This window comes from Pollicipes pollicipes, unplaced genomic scaffold (assembly GCF_011947565.3).
Source record: "Pollicipes pollicipes isolate AB1234 unplaced genomic scaffold, Ppol_2.1 Scaffold_3447;HRSCAF=4054_pilon_pilon_pilon, whole genome shotgun sequence".
NCBI lineage: Eukaryota > Metazoa > Arthropoda > Thecostraca > Pollicipedomorpha > Pollicipedidae > Pollicipes > Pollicipes pollicipes.
In genome coordinates, this window is record NW_023596297.1 from 15274854 (window position 1) to 15289695 (window position 14842).

The 14842-nt window shown below is 48.7% G+C and overlaps 1 pseudogene; it reads right to left on the reverse strand.

The window, feature by feature from the left end:
* The window catches only part of LOC119092186 (ribosome biogenesis protein BMS1 homolog), a 15687-nt pseudogene extending 9398 nt beyond the window's left edge, over positions 1–6289 (reverse strand).
* Between the last annotated feature and the right edge of the window lie 8553 nt (positions 6290–14842).

The window sequence follows — 14842 nt, forward strand, 5'->3', positions numbered from 1 at the left end:
GTGTCCGTGAATGAGCGTGCTCCGTCAGGCGCTGTGCTATTTTACAAATGCTTTACAAGTGGCCTGGCACCACCGCCGCAGAGAGGGCGGTACTTTGGGTTTGAGCTTTCGAGTGCGGGTTCGAGTACTCTTCGAAAATTCCGGCGTATGACGTCAGCAAAGGCTATGGCGACCTCTTAACCCTGGTAAAAATGTTGCTTAAACGCGAAGAGCAGTTTTGGCGGAGATCAGTTGGCGGGACGCTTAAGTGTGCGCGTGTCAGACGTTCAGACTCACCAGTCTGAACTCTCAGAACCCATCAGACCCACCCAACAGACCTCGAGACCTGGCTAACGGCTAAAACCACATCGCCAGCAGAAGCACGTCGTCGTCACCACAACCAAAACCACCCAACCGACACACGAGCTCGAGCACGGGGCTGGAGTGGATCTCCCAGGGCCGCACCAAGACCGCGCAGCGTGGCGCCCCTCACCGGGTATGTGGATGGGCGTGTCCTGCCGGAGGGGCACGCCGCGCACGTAGCCGTACAGGCTGATGGTGCGGTCACACTTGGGGTTCTGTCGGACGGCCTCGGCGCCGGTCAGGTCCTCCATGCGGTCGGCTGGAACGGTCCGGCTCCGGTCAGCCGGGCTCAGGTCAGCACGGCCCGGTGCAACAGAGGTCACCGCAACAACGGCCGGGACAAGCCACGGCCTCCCACCGATCAGCTCCACATCACTGACTCAGGTCAGGCTGGGGCCTCCCAATCCACATATCACGTCAGGTCGGCGTCGCTCCGCCAGGACAGGTCCCACGCAGCTGTTCTGCGGACGTGACGCGCCACGAGGAGGCCCGTGACTCCTCAGACGTACTGTCGCGACACTCTCAGCGGAGCTGAACCACACGAGCCAACAGGGGACGGTACCTCACCCGCCTCATCCCTCTCCTCACCACCAGCAGCCAGCCGCAGTGGACAAAACTACACGTCCCAGCAGCTGTAAGGTTACCGCTCGGAGGCGGGTATGTGCCACACGGTGGGCGCTCGCTCACCGAGGATGTAGGGGTGGGCCTGTTTCCAGGTGAGAGGGCGGAACTTCATGACCGATATGAAGCGGCCCAAGTTGTGCACCTCCATCCGCTGGTAGTCGCCGTGTACCATTCCTGCCAGCACACAGTCGGCCTTAACAAGCGCAGCTACTTCCATGCGTAGTTCTCGCTGTTAAAATGAACGGTCATCATGCAAGCTTTCTGTTCAAACTTAGAACATGTGGGAAGGACGTACCCCCAAGGCAACACGGTTCACACAATGGGAGGTGGGAATGTAAGTCCACCAGTTGGTATTTTGCTTCCCTGTTCCTTGTACTGCGAACTTGAGGGTGTCATCACACCTCCGTCCTGTTCAGGCTTATGAGCTATGAACCGCATGGTAATTACAGCACACCTACATAATCCCACCCTCCACCAGGAATATGATGATGATGATGAATTTGGAGCTTTCTGGCGCCGCGGTCGCCGAAGAATGGTTGTGCAGCGCCCATTACAGCAGGAAATAAGGAAATAATAATTACCCCGACAGGTAAACAGCTTGGCTCCCATGGGGTAAACATCCGTTCAGATCCAAGAAGCGATTTTTTCAGAGTTCGTCTTCGTTTTCCGCATCTTCTTTGGTGTCTTTGAACCATGTCCAGATGTGTCAGGACTCCCATCACGCGGCGGAAAACCGTGCACCTGGAATGCGGGCAGGGTCAGCATCAGGTCAGGTCAGGGTCGCTACAAACGCCGCGCAGTCCTGGGGTCACATGGACAGCGCAGCCCGCCCAGCGTGGACATTCCTCCTTACCCGTGTCCGCTCCCAGCCGGGACTTCAAGCCGACTGACGCACGACAAACATACCACAGGCCAGAGCCTGCCCAGGTGTCAGCACGCTAGCCAGTACAGTTCGAAACATCGCCGAACGTGAGCCGTCATCCACGGCATGATACGTGCCTACCGGCCGCGGCCCGCACCGCCGCCGCACCGGCCAACAGGAGGCCGCCCCACCCACCTGGCAGATGTTGAGGGAACTCGAACGTCTCCATCTCGAAGCCGAACGACGCGTCCACCAGCAGAAGCACCAGGTCCACCACCTTGGCCAGGTCGATCATGCAGTTGATGTCGTTGTTGCACTCAATGAAGGTGAGGCGTCGCTTCTTGGCTGTAGAAGGACGGGGGACGTGGAAAGACGAGGGGACCAGCAGGGTTTACAATTTAATGCAGTCCATGATGCCCTTCCAACCACAACTTGTCGCGACAATACGCGGACGGCGTTGACAGATGAGACGCCATGATTATTCTAATAACATGAAGTCAGCTCGCGAAACTTCCCCCTATTTTTGACAAGGGAGATATTCGTGATGACGAGAGCTCTCTGTAACATCAGGACACAAGCACCTATCGCGCGTGTTAGAGATCCAAGCCACTGTCCTGAAGCTTCACCAGAAGCTTTGCAAAGTAACGCTCATACCGTGACAATGAGCCAACTCAGGCTGGTTCAAGAAGCTGCGATTTTCAAGCCTCTTTTCATACTCCTTAAAGTACTATTTACAGTACGTTTCTAACATTCTCAAAGGAAATGAAAGGTCACCATCCATACAGCGTACCGCGCTAGCCAAATCTGAGGAATGCTCAGATAGATGGCCAATACTGAAAATATAACACACTTGCCAAGCACGCGCCCTTCACGGACCACTGGCACCACAACCACCAGAAGCACGTGCTACCATCATACTCAATTAGTATGACACAACTACAGGTGGCTCGCCCCCCGCCCAGCATCACACGGCCGTACGGCTCAGCCGAGCAGTATCCCACCTGACACAATCGTGACCGGTCCTTGGATGTTGGTCAGCGTCTTGCGCGTGAAGTTCTTGATGAGGCACTGGACGAGGGTGGACTTGCCGACCTTGGGCGGCCCGACAACGCCGATCACGATGGGCGGCGGCTCCAGCGGCGTCCGGTCGATCACCGGGATGTGTGTCTTCCGCTCTTTGATGTCCTGCGAACTGGGCCAACACGGTCAGACGCCGCAGCCGACGGCCACCGGCAGCGTGTACACACGGGAAAAGGCCACAGAGAGCGTGTGCAAACGGGAAAAACGGTCACAAGAGCGTGTATACACGGGAAAAACGGCCATGCCGAACGTGTACACACGGGAAAACATACTATGGAGAGTATGTGTATATGTGAAACATGCCACGGAGAGCGTGAACACATGGAAAAGACAGCCACGACAGCGTACGCTCCCCTAATGCTTCGTGTCCTCTTCAAAAGGTGATTGAAAAGCATTGTTCCCCCGTTTTCCGACATCAGTTTGCTCTGCGAACGGCTCACGACGCAATGCTACGAAAAGCATAGTGTTCAAGACAACCAGCTGCCACCATTACAGCAAGCACTGCGTGGCCAGAGGTGATTCCAGCCAGCTAACAATTTCAGCCTGAAAAAGGTGGGCCCGGCTCGCCAGTTGCGGGGCCACACGATGCGAGCAATGGGGAGATGGACGGGGGGAGGGGTACCTAAAGCACCGGCACCGGCACCGTCAGGTGCCCAAGTAGTCGCATTGACTGCAGCATTGCCTGGCATTGGCAGCAACTGGGTGAAATAAATTCTGCCAACTGGTTTCTACCAGTTAAATTTGGTCACAAGGAAACGAAAAATCCCAGTGCTGAAAAACTAGCTGTGATAGCAGAGACCATTTGTGCAGCCCAATAGCCATATGGAATGCATGCTGAACGTGATTGGAGTACACCTGGTACATACAACAATTAACCTATGGTAAGAATAAGGGTTGGCGGACAAACGTCACATGCTGCCAGAAACTGTTGAAACTGATGCATGGAAGACAATGCTATTTACATCGCTGGGGGGGGGGGGGGGGGGGGGGGAGGAATATGCTAACTAGCAGCTGTCTGATGGCCCTGCATCACACAAGGCATGGCCAGAGGTTGCTGTGCATATGTTCCAATGCTAAAATATGTGCTCATTGAGCAACAAAAAAAAATATATCATGCCCTTGCTATATAAAAAAACTGAGCCAACATTTTGAATTAACAAAACTGATGTGGCAACCTTACATAACTGAAAAAGAACCACTATGGTCTCGTTTTTGTAGCCTGTCAATTTCAACTGTTAAACACAGTAAGAACCCTACAGTTCCAGCCAGCTAGGATGCCAGCCTGGGTGATGATGGGCGACAGACAGATGGCCAGTCCATGCCCATTCCGAGCACGTACCGGCGGAGCGTGCGGGCCGCCGACACTGCCGAGCGGAAGGCGAATGCCTTGGGATTGCGCTGTTTGGCAGTCAGCTCCTGCTTGTGAGGCTCCTTTTGTTTCTTCTTGTCTGCCTTCCGGCCTGCAAGCAAACGTCGGAGATCACAAAGGCAATGTCAAGCAACACAGAAGCAGGGAAGGACAGGGGCAGTTGCCCCAAACTTAAGTAAACATTTAGCATCACCCCCATGGTGTCACAGCAAACAAAGAATACCAACCTTGCACTCAAAACAATACATCACTAAAATAGTGACTTGAACATTTTCATCTGTAAGCTATCTTCAGATACCAGGTGGAGTTGGAAGTAAGGGGGGGGGGGGGGAGGAGTGAAGCCAGTTACCACAGAACACCAAAGTGTGAAAGGTTCTGACAAGGTTTCATGGGTCAAACCAGGCAGCTCCCTATTTGGCCATTAGGGGGTCAGCAACTATCATAATCAATCACAAAGTGGGCAGGGGTGTTGTTTGGCCACTTATAGTGTCACATCTGATGAACAACAGCTTCAGAGTTTTCTGGTGGAGACAGCCTCTACAGATTATCAGGATCCTCAAACCCTCAGTGCAAGCTTGTTTCTTAGGGTGGCAGGTCATCACATGGTCTCTGAGAGCTACCTCCTGGACATTGTGGTGCACATCATGTTAATGTGCATTGATTCTTTGTTTGATGCTGTGTTTGGTTTCTCTGATATATATGCCCCTTGTTTCCTATTCAAAAAGCATACATGTGCTTTTCACACCACATTTGTGGCATGGCACCTGTCATCCAAGCTGTCTGGTCAAGAAAGGCACCCCCTAAACCCCAACCTCCCTAGTTACTGACTATGAAGCCACCTGGTGTTGACTTGTGAAACCTCTGTATTTTTCTCTGTTAAATGCTTTATGGTGGCTCCCTTACTTTTCTCCTGTCATCAATTCCTCTTGCCCCTATATGAACCAGGCCTACAGCTGGCAATTTGTAAATCTGGCCATCTCTGAGCTTTCTGAGCTGAGCTGAGCAGGGCTTCATCAGCTGAGCTTTCATCATTAGCACACCATATTCCCTACATCCAGGCCAGTTATCACCTTCACGTAAGAGTTCATTACCACAGTCATCAGAACAGCACAATGCACTCCAACATACTAAAAGCTTTCAGGCAGCTGCACAGTGTTTTAAAACTTTCAAAACATGTAAAATCCCTGATCGCAGATATTTTTGCATCAAAGCAATGCCCACTGAACCACTACAGTAAGGAAAACACACATATTACTGGCTGAACAAATTGAAAAATTTGGGTGGCATACTCATACAAAACTTGGTACTCTTGCTTGTAATAAATAACAACAAATCACGAGCTGGATATACTTACCAGCTGCTCTTTTGGTGTGCCTCTTCTTGTCATCTGGGAAGTCCTCGCCACCCATAATTGCAGTTTATGTGTACCTTTTTATCAAAGAATATAATCAGCCCTGGAAATCAAGCATGACATTATCAATTCTTTAGATATTGGCTTCCCATGCCCCAACATTGGTGGCAACAGTGCACAAAACTCATTTAGTGCATTCAAATTTATGACCATGTTGAAATTTGTGTTAAAATATCACTGCTACACCAGAAATGCTTAGCACAGCATGCATGCTTTGAGGCTTGGCCCACTAGATAGAAGCTACACCTGCACCTGTCACCCTCACGTCTTTGTACTACAGTTAACTAATCAAACTGAACACTAACAAACTGTCACGATGCATCTTTCTCGCTTCACTCTTAAAACCACCTCAGAAATGCACCACTAGTAGAGTGGTTGAGTATAGACAGCCATGAACCACTGAAATCTGTTTGAAAAAGGAGCCATATTGCGCTAAGTTTCGACATTTCGACGAAAACACGAACCTGTTCCGGTCTCAAATCAGTGCAACCAGCCAAATCATACAATTCCAAATTTCAGTGAACCCTCAGCTATATCACGTACCTGCTTTTGTAATGCCTACAAACTAACGCATGGCATCAGAAACGCTAAGCGCCAGCGTACCACGTGAAGACGCACACGTGGTAAAACAAGATTGAGATATTGCGTCCCGGACTCAAGCGTCAGTCCGAATGCCTTAGTCGCGCCATCTTCGTATCAGTATATTTTGATGGCTTTGCCGTTTAGCTGTAAGCGCAGCAAGCATAGTAAACAAAAAGCAGACAGTTGGCCATGAGTTGAATGTATTTGACTGGGAATGGAAATAGTCAGAAACGCGTGAACGAATTCAAACCAGGGGGGGGGGGGGAGGAAAAGCAAGCAACAATTCATCTGACCACTCCCTACTTTTCCCCTCCAGACCTCGACCATTTCATTTTGAAATTTGGTGAAAATGGTGATTTAGATAAGACATTATTCATATCCTTATTCCTTCGTACAGTAACTAGTAAAATGAAGAGATAGATGTGATGTGTGGGCTAAATACCTTTATCGAAGCGGGTATCAGTGGTTCCTCATGATCATCAGTGGTAGGCTTTGTCAATACCAGTAGTCAATAGCGTGCGTTGTCTAGTGATATTTGTTTCGAGAAATGAATGCACCCGAAATATCACATCGATCTCTCCATTCTCGTGGTTTCTCTACGAGAAATTAGGCCATTATTACTGTCCTATCTCTATGCTTAGTGTTACTCGCAACTGCACTTTTTCAAGGCTATAACACATTTCGGCTTCACACACACGGACGAGTGAACTTTGACACAGTAGAAACGCATGAACAATCAACATAACATGGCACATCCGGCTACAATTCGATCAGCATCAAACTAACAGCACATTAACAACAAACTTGATCCAATTTCAACGCATAGAATACCCTTTATCACTGTCGTTTCTCCTACAGACCGTGCTGTTGCGTTATACACGCTTAATGACATTTAACTTGACACGCAGGATGCGATCGCCCAGGTGGCTGACGACGCGAATTACCCTAAGGTGTGCGACGACCTGATCTTAATGCATGCACGTTATCTCACTGCAAAAGCCCCTCCCCAACTCTTCTCCTCCCACCCCCACTCCCGCCCCCCCCCCCCCCCCCCCTACACCCTCCTACCCTCCCTTTCCTCAAGACGGTCAGTTACCCTGCCTCCCCACGAGCCGAGAAGAGGCAGATAATTATGTCACCGAGATGTTCAGGGGTAATTCACGGCCAGAACGAGCGAAATCTGCTCGGCTGGTCCGGTACCATGCCGCTTACCTCATGACGCGCTGGACAGTTCACGGCGGTCTTTTACTGTTCTTCAACAGCTCGGCCAAGCGGGTCCACTTATCGCAAAATATGTTCATCTTGTTTGTGACGGTAGCTATGTATTTTTTCAGCCCCGATTTAGTGTAATACGGCTTTAACAAAACCCTGCGGCTCTGGGCGAAAATCAGAGATCCTATATTCATATTCATATAGGATTTACCTAAAACAATGTTCATAAGCACTGCTCCCGAGTGCAGAGAGTGATTGCACTCGTAGTGACCCAGGATCACGGACTGCATGGTAAGCCGGATTTGCAAGGCTCGCTGTAATTCGGCCCAAAACTTTCAAATTTCAGTACAGTGTCAAAATGTGTGCGAAATGGTCTCGCTCCCTTCAGGACATTTCACACATTCGCCTCAAACGCGTATCCTGTACAAAGCAAGGCGAGTGTTTGTTGGTGGCATGTGGTTTAAAATGCGGGACTGAAGCCACCTCAGCTCGAAATCCTTTGTTTTGTGTACGCATGAAAACATATGATTCCAATTAAACGTCTCAGGGAAATTTCGTTCACCTCCCATTTTATTTGCACTTTTTCAACATAAGTCAATTTAGAGTCTATTTTAGCAAGATAACGTAAGAGTACTTCGCGCTTTTGTTTATCTTCATAATCTGCTCAAAACAAACCGGCAGATTTGTGTTGATGTTTGCGGTCTGTATCGTAGGAGCGCTGCTTTCTATTCTTCGTGCAGCTTTGATCACAGAGCATATCATAGAAGAAAGTTTGCTAAATTATATTGGCGTCGTAGCTCAGCTCCTGCTTTCAGCCTTCGTCGCTCAAGGTCGCACAAGTCGGCCGCCGTCACAACACCGTGTCTGATTATGGTCTGTTTTCAAAAGTAATTGCTACGTTTAGTGTGCATGTGTTTGTTGAGCCAAAAAGTTTTGAACAAATTGCCCCTCGCTTCTCGAAGGTTTGTCTTTGAGGCTTTTTTTGTACCAGGCGGCTACTACCTCGAACCGACGTTTGTTTTTATGCAGCACGCGCATCATAGACAGGTCGCCATTGTAGTGAAAGATTGTGACGTCGTTATCGACAGATGATTTTGTTTGCAGTGTAGCATTCCATTTGCTTCTGCGTCCCGTGTCGAGTGCTCTTCTTACCCACGCTCTCATCCGACCGTCGTCCTCGTCCGTCGATCATGACCTCGTCCGACCGAACGCTCACGTCTGGAAATTTCAGCTTTCCGCACTGCCGAGCGCTTTTCACTGTCGATTGCTTTATCTTCTCTGCCTTGCCCCAGAGAAATGAGACATCAAATGTTCTATTTGTTTAATTTGCTGCGATGTAGACTTTTCGAAAAATGACATGACGTGGATAAGCTGCGACAGCGCCTCAGACCTCAAAACGTGAGCCTTGCCGGACGGCATGAGCTCGGGAGAAACCCAGGGGTTAAGTTTTTCGCTCGCATTTTTTTGGCATCGTACCTTGTTTCAGCAAACTTTCACCGTTCGGGTCGATTTTAAGACCCAGGTACTGTACTGAACCATATTCCCACGCTACACCTAGGTCTGGGCATATGCCAGACCAATTACGCCAGTGCTTCCAATCCACCGGGCTCGCGTTTTTTGTGCATTTAATTTTAGGCCAAACACACTGCATAATTGAGTAAACAGGCTAAGGGTCTCTCTCAGCCGTTCTGCTTGGCCATTCATCACTAGTAATCTGTCATCCGCGTATGCAGGAAATCAGGAATAGGCTACAACTTAGAGGGCATCCCTGTCTCTTGTCTCTCATAATTTGATACGGTAATGACATCTCAACGTTAATTTATATCAGCGCAGAGCTAGAGGAGTTATCTTCCTAGTGAGATATGTTGGTCTACTTAAACGTGGAACTCTAAAGCAAATTGTTCAGCAACGTATTTTAGGTTTCCCAAATCCACGGAGTCATAATATGACACCGACGAAACTGTACTGCAGACAAACGCTGTAAAACACCCTCGCTTAAAGTGCGTGAAAAGGGCATTTCCGTATCGAGCCGTGGCGGCATGGAATCGCCTCCTTGCTGCCATGAGCCAGTGCAAAAACTTAAATGAGTTCAAGGGCAAAGCAATGTCTTTCATAAAAACTTACCTAAATTGACCAACTGACCATGACGTGCAGGTGCTGATTGCATCATTAGTCGCTCATGTTTTATAACATCGTATGTGTGTCGCTGGCGTTGCGTCCCATTTGCACGTGTCGCGTGTTCTGTTTTTATCTATGTGATATGTACTGACGCGGCATTAGAATAGCCGCTCGCTGGATTTCGCCAAGGTCCGCAATGATAATACCAGTGACTGCATGTGACTGCATAGCCATATGACTGCGCTACGAAAAGCATATCATGCTTTTTGCCAATCACAAAACAAAAGAAGTCCCGGCATTTGGGTTTTCTGTGTGGCTTTCAGTAGGTCCAACATCGTTCCAATATTTTCTCCAGTGCATCTCCATTTTGTGAATCCCGTCTGGTCCTCACTGATTAGTCCACGAACCACTTCCCAATGCGTCTGGCTAGTGTTTTGTCAAAATTTGTGAAATGACTCGAAGAGGCTTATAGGTCGCAATGATTCCACCATGGCTTGATTCTTGCCCTTCTTCGGAGTGAGAATTGCTACACTTTTCTGCGGTGCTGATGGAATGTGGGCATACTCGTGCATTTCTCTAAAAACGGCACAGGCTGTGGTGTCCAGTTCCTGCCAAAAAGTTTTTTTATAAAAAGGCACCGTGTAACCGCCTGGACCAGGACTAAGCAAGCTCTCCATGGACGCCACAGTTGCAAAGAGCTCTTGTTCTGTAAGAGGCCATTCCAGCTCCTCGGCTTCCACGTTTGTCATGACACGGATACATGAAATGAATTCGCTTGAAGCGTTGTGCGCCGATCGCTTGCATAGCGTTTCGAAACAGAAGCGGCATTCTTCTTACATCTCCGAAGTGCATTCTGTAGTATGCCTGGCTTTGGTGTGATTTAATATCATTGACCTAAACACCGTTTGCCCACGCCCGTGGAGGCGTTCGTTCGGCCCGAGAAAGTTAGCGATACCGCGCCCCGCAAGGTGTCGCCACCATGCCTGACGACCAAGCACACTCCGACTGGTAATGTCTCTTAGAGTGTCGTCTCGTTCTTTTTTAGCTCTGGAAAGGCATGGAGCTGTGCCAGTATTGACTGGTACGTTAAGTTAGATTTTGCATCGCATTAATAGCGTTCTTTTAATTATTTAGCGTCTCTTCCCTCTTTTTATTCTTGCGAGATGAATACTGTATTGTCCACCCATGGAATACGCACTGTAATGTCTTCAGGAGCAAGCATGCTGTTATTCCTGTCGAGTTATCTCGGATAATTTCAGCCATTTTCAGTCTTGCCGACTGCAGGTTAACACCGTCGAGTAACAATAAATTATTAAACTTCCAATATGATCTGCCCTGTTCAGATTTGTTGACATTCAGCTCAGCAACGATCATCCTATGAACGGGCAGAAATCCGTAAACGATTCCTGCTGTAGGTGTTCTAGCCTGGTGAAGAAAGAAGCCGCTAATCGGAACAAAATCAATCCTATCTTTACTTAGCGGGTTTCTTCGCTCATACGTGTACATGTGAGCTTCAGGGTTCAATGACCTCCACATGTTTATCAGGTTTGTTCGCATGAATTCTTCGACTGTCCGTTTTGATTCGTCGTTGTTGGCTGACTGCAGCTGTAAGCCTATCGATCTCCACGTCTAAGCAGAAGTTGAAATACCCGCCCTATATGATGTCACCAGCAGATGTCACTTCTTCGCACTTGTCAAGCAAGGTGCGAAGTAGCTCGAGCTGCCTGTATTCGGACCGTATGCATTTACAAACGTAACTGTCTTTCGGTTGATATCGGCAATGAGAATGTCAAAACAACTTGATGAGCACTTAACGATTACTTGGATGAACATTTCGTATCTGGTTTGATAAGAATGACAGCCCTCTGCTTCTGCTGTCGCCGTGCGCGAAAACACCTCGTCCTCCCTATTTGCCCAGCCACATGCTCTCAACTGTGATGTCTAAATGTGTTCCTTGCATGAACCCTCTTTCTTATCTCCGTTTCTTGAACCAGCAAAAAATTGTCTTTTTGGCTGAACCATTTTGGCTGAGGATGGTCCAATGATTTTAAAATAGAAATCTTAAAAATAACGTACCTAGAATCTGCGATCTTTTGTTGCAGGAGCGGGAGACCAAATTCTAGAAGACACCACAGTGAAGTGTGAGCCTTTCCTTGACGAAATCCGGAACCAGGCCCTGTCTCCAAATGCACTCCGGTCTGAATGCTACTGGCTCACCAAAAGCTATACTTGTTTTGAAACATCGAGATAAAAACCTCCCAAAATAAAGTGAACGACATGGACATCGGCAGACGCTGGCGAAGTGGCCGGTGCTGCCACAGAGGCGGCATTCACTGCCGTCGGCCGGACAGTCGCCAGTCCGGCGGTGCAGGTACCCCGCAGTTTCGACATCAGACCCGCTCGACCCCCGCCGGTGGCGTGCGGCGCAGTGATTTGGACTGGCGTGCTCTGGCAGGCCTCAGTCCACGCCGTGCCTGCTGCGGTCGGAGACGGTGCGCCGCCGCATCCGCCGCTGCAGTCGCCGCCCGTGGTCTCGTGGCAGAGCATGCCGGTGATGGATGAACCGCTGTCTTGAGTCTCCGAGGCGTCTCTGAAAGCAGCCTCTTGAGACTTACGCAGGGGACAGACGACGGAGACGGTCTCCGTATTGCGCAGAGCCTTTAGACAATCTTTGCGGACCTCAGACCCACATCGATGCGACCTTGGATCAGTCCCTCATTACACGATGGGCAAAAGCTGCACTTTCCATACAAGTCACGAAGGCAAGTGAGAAAAACATCAAAGGTCTCTTGCTCACCCTGAGCTCTGCCACTAAGGCGTTTTCCATCCCATTAAGGACCCTCGTTCACCTATTCAACAGCGCAAGCTTCCATGTGTCCAAGTAAAACAGTCATGTATTGTCGTTCCACATCTTTTGAGCGGCAGATTTCAGACGGCTCGGCTCCTGCTGTCAGTCAGGCACAAGGACGAGGACGGAGGACGGCCATCTTGATCCTCGGCTCCATGTTCCAGACACCAGCGAAGAGGTGGAAATGCTCCCACCTGTCTCCCACGCGCGGAACGCATCGCTGCGGTCTGTGGCTAGGTCTAGCCGGTCCGGCTGGATCGCCTTCCTGGGCCACGAGGTGCTGGCTGCTGGCTGCTGGCTGCTGGCTGCCATTGCACCAGCCACCGGTGCAAACTCCACATCACTCGGTATCGTCACGCCGCTACGCTAGATTAGATTAATCGGACGCAATTACGAGGCGTGCCATGTTGTCATATCTGGCCGCTGGGTCTTTCTGTAAGCCGTGCGCCTTTGAGAGCTACAACAAACCAACAACAAGCAGGTACAAAAAGCCGAAGAGGTACAACAAACCAACAAGTGTAATGGCTCAAGGTCAAAACCGGGTCGCTTCCATAAACGGGCGTCATACGAAAAAGTAAGAAAAAACAACTGAAATAGAAAAAAATTTGCAAGGCCGAAATGTCCCCTCACATAATGTTGAGCCCACCGATATGTAAGTGTTATCGATTCGGATAATTTGGCTCTACGTTATGACCCATCAAAGGCCTACAGCATGACCTCTTGAAAATGCCCGAGGCCCTAACTCGGTAACGGCTGCCCAGAGAGGCCTAGGATTCACACAGCTGCCTTTAGGGCCTAAGATGACACGATTAATTTGTTAACGGTTTTACAAAATCAAAGCCCTGAGGGTGTAAAATTGAGATGGTCTTAGTCGTTTTGTGGCGAAATGCATAGGCTAACGCTTTAGATAGGTATGTGCATTACTTTTGCAATCTTCATATCTTTAAGAGGGAATAGCTAATTGGCGCGACATTGCGTTATGCTAACAAACGCATGCATCAACTGCATTGTTTTTTATTGACTTCGCCGAAGCACCCTGTATTTTGATGCAAAGAAAAGGTAGCCATCTCTGTTGGAGTTATTCACAGCAGTACCTTCCACTTGGCTGTACAGGTTAGCTCAGCGCGTTACCCCGTAAAGTCATCACACGTCCTCCCAGCGAGCCAGCTAGTTTGGGCACAAGCTGGTCAACACTAACGGCCTTGTCATGTCCGAACGAACTATTCCCTTTTCCTCAATCTCTACCAAGTGCATTCTCCGGCCCTCATCCCAGTCGACATCATGTTCTCGCCAGTACACACATATCACGAAATACAATTTATTCACGGCTGTAGTGCAATAGCGCAACTTGGAGAATACTGCGATAGATATAGAGCAAAAGCCATATGAAAAACCGGAAGGGTCTATCAAAGTTTTCAATAAATGCAATTAGCAGGTGTCATACGCCATGTAGGGTGTCCTCTAGACAACGCAAAGTGAGGCTGAGAAAAGGCTGCCTTACGGCAACTTTCTCTACGGTGCTACGGTGGCCTGCAATTCAGATTACGGTAATTCTTGAGAATGTTTGAATTACCTTCATGACTTAGAGGGCACTTAGAAGTTAGCAAATTTCCACTAGGATAATATGTCCAGGTCAAGTCCTTGGTCACGTACATGTACTACCGGAAGAGTTTCCACAAAAATAAAAAAGGGTTTACTGTAAATATTGATCATACACATATGTGCGTGCCAAGCGGCTAAGATCTTTAAGTGTTGTACTACCAGAAAAAATATATAAATCAGAAGAGACTCAAACATTACTATTGGTGAAAGAATTTAAAGGCATAACATTTAAAATACAAGATCAAAGCGGTGCGTACATTTCGTGAAGAAATATGCAGTACAAACCTTTCAAAAAGTCACACGTGCAGACGCACAACCAGAGTTTTCAACAAAAATCCAATTCATAGAATAATATGGAGCACAACAAACATCAAGGAACATATGGACACATTTTTCAAAATAAGTTAATCGAGTCTGATAGAACTAGCGATGGCGTGCCACTGCGACTTGGAAAAGCCATGACCATGATGGAATGCGTCTTGTAAATATATAACATAATACAACACAATCCATAGCAAGCCGTATGCCATCTTTCGGAACAATTTGCTGTCGGGGTATAGTTCACTAAATTAATGATGCGCCCAGCCCAGGGAGAATCAGCCAGCCAATGATCATTTCCCGAGTGAGCATCCTCCGAGATTCTCCATGTGCGTTCAATAGATTCAAATATCATCCCAAGTTTCGTCTCACACATGCCATGCATAGCCAATGATCGTAGCTGGGCAGGGCAAAAAAGGTTATCGGTCTCGACCATGTTCTGCAAATTATGAGGAATTATCCGATAATCATCCG